The sequence below is a fragment of the Echinops telfairi genome, unplaced genomic scaffold, assembly GCF_000313985.2.
Source record: "Echinops telfairi isolate 266 unplaced genomic scaffold, ASM31398v2 ScPeMD7_1;HRSCAF=3_0, whole genome shotgun sequence".
NCBI lineage: Eukaryota > Metazoa > Chordata > Mammalia > Afrosoricida > Tenrecidae > Echinops > Echinops telfairi.
In genome coordinates, this window is record NW_022103896.1 from 49,616,983 (window position 1) to 49,619,575 (window position 2,593).

The 2,593-nt window shown below is 48.4% G+C and overlaps 1 protein-coding gene across 1 annotated transcript in view; it reads left to right on the forward strand.

The window, feature by feature from the left end:
• The first annotated feature begins 6 nt into the window (after positions 1 to 6).
• NBN (nibrin) overlaps positions 7 to 2,593 on the forward strand; it is a 39,542-nt gene continuing 36,955 nt past the window's right edge. Inside the window, exon 1 of the mRNA XM_013007210.2 lies at positions 7 to 41. The gene's annotated coding sequence lies outside the window, so the exon portion shown is untranslated. The remainder of the gene's footprint in view (positions 42 to 2,593) is intronic.

The window sequence follows — 2,593 nt, forward strand, 5'->3', positions numbered from 1 at the left end:
ACCCATGTGGACGTTGCTTCCCGTCACGGGCCCGACCCGAGGTAAGGGTGCGCGGGACGGCGGGCGTTTTCCCGGGTTTTTGGAGCGACGCTTCCGCTCGGTTCCCGGCCCTCCGGCTGCTTCCGGCGCCGCCTCCGTGGGGTGTCCTGAGAGCAGCGGGCTCGGGGGAAGAGACCCCGTTTCGGTGGCCGAGCGCTGCGCGGGCTCTTCGGGGCGGCGTGGGCACTTGGGTCATATTCGCGCCATTCGCGCCCCCTCAGTTCTGCGCTGGAGACCAGCTCCGCCGGGGCCTGCGCGACTGACCGGCGGCGCCGCCCGACGGTTACAGCTCTTGGGGGATCCCAAGTTGGGACGGGGCCGGGAGTCTCCCAGCACGTTATTTTGATTGTAAAGGTGCACAGACACGGCATCCATAGCCACCTACCATTCGTCTATGTCAGACTTTGAACAGTAGAATCTCTTTTCGGCATGTGCTGCGTGGGAAAGGGTTTCCCGTTGCAGTCGGCTCGGTGGAGCCTGTAGCTCCCGGTACTCGTCGGCAGGGGCCCGGCTCTAGCCTGTGATTGGCCCTGGCCCGCAGTCCCTTTGCATTCTGATTGGCACGGGCAACTTCTATGCAGATGTCAAATGGTCAGTGTGCGGCCGGTTGCAGAGAGCGAAACTAATGGTAGGGGAAAGGAATACTCTAACGGCTTGGAGATAAAGCTCTCCCCGTGGCTTGCAAGACCGGCAGATGTGCGACCTAAACTTGTTGGCATAGGTCCTTGGGAGTGTTGGAAGAACACGCCCCGTGTCTGACTGTGGCTCCCCATAGCATGGTGGTGGTGGTGGTAAACAGGTACCCTCCAGTCAATACAGCCCCATGGAGACCCCGTGTGCAACCTACTGAAGCACTGTCTGGTCCTGCGCCATCCTCACAATTGTTCTTGTGTGTCAGCCCATTGTTGTAGCTACTAGGCCAGTACATCTTGTTAAAGGTCCTACTTGCTTTTGCTGCCCGTCGACTTTACCAAGCCTGATGTCCTTTTCCCTGGGACGGGTCTCACCTGATAACATGTCCAAGGTAGCAGAAGGAAATGTCTGTAGCATTGATGGCCAGCATGCCTAACTTTTGTGGCGGTCATGATTCAGAAGTTTGGGGAAAGATGGACCCATCTTACTAGGGGGTGGTGGTGGTAGATAAACCAACCCAAAACTTGTTTCTCTGAAATGACCCACCTGAAGCTTAGAATCTCTGATTGACAGGAGGCAACCAAAGCTCCTAGAAAGGCGTTGCTGGACCACTTCATGTCTAGTGTATCGACCCTCCTGTTCCTGTGGTGCATCTAGAGTCATCTTGTTACCTCTCCCCTGTTAGAACAGACTTAGACCAAATTCTAAGTCTACAACTTGCGGTTTTTCACTTTTATTTAAAACAATAACCCTTTCTAGCGCAGTTCGAAATGCTGTCTTTAACATTAAAATACTGATAGATAAGTACACATGGATCTCCTGTGGATTTATTGCATTGATTTATGTTGTTTATCCTTGATCCAAAGAACATAATTCCTGATCCAAAAACAATACTTTTCGCTTTCAGGTAGGGAAAATGCCTGCAATATTACTCAAGTCTTTCCTTGTTATCATTTTTAATAGTATATTTTAAAAATGAAGTTTTGAATTAGTTTATCAAGTTCCAGGAGTCTGGGAAAGTGGGGGGAGCAAATATAATTAAGCTCCTGGACGACTACTTGAAAGGTTGGCCATTCAAACCTACTAAGAGGTGCCTCAGAAGACAGGCCTGGCAACCTGCTTCCAAAGATCATAGCCTAGAAAGTCCCTTATTTTGTTCAGGTGGAGTCTCCATGAGTTAGCTTCGACTCGGCAGCAGTTAACAATAACATAAGTTACTTTGGGGCAGCATTAACTCCTTGCTATACTATATATATATATTTTTCCTTTCAGAAGCATGGAATGATTTTCCATCCATTTAGATAATCTTTGGTATGACTAGAGAAGCACATCCAGGAGATTCATGTGGATTAGAAAGAGCTTTATTATATAAAAGAGCAATTGTATATTGAGAAAACATCCCAACCCAGTCCAGATCAAGTCCATGAGTTCAGTATTAGCCCGTAAGTCGGATATTCGCCCATAAATTTCTCTTGAGACTCCCACAACACATGCAAGGATGCCAAATCCAGGAAGATCATAGGTCAGTGCATGGAAAGTCTTGTGGATCCAGTGGCAGTGGAAGCATCTCAGCGCTGGCAGGTCTCCATGTGGCTCCTTCAGCTCCAGGGCTCTAGCATAGCTCTGTGTGTTGTGTCCGCAGGAATGTCTTGCAGGGAGTGAGTGTGTGTCCTGCCTCCAGTGAGCTATTTATCTCCTTACAGCTTCCGAATGAAGTCATCAAACTGTGACCTGATTAACAGGCTAAACTCCACCCCTTTACTCTTAAGTCTCAAATTGACAACAGATTATGTAACTAGCACATTCAGTAAGACTTTAATAGAAGGCACAAGTTTGATTTTATATGAGTAGCACTTAAGTAAAATTTTTAAATGTTAAGCATTTGTCACAACTATATTATGTCTATACATCCATGTATGCC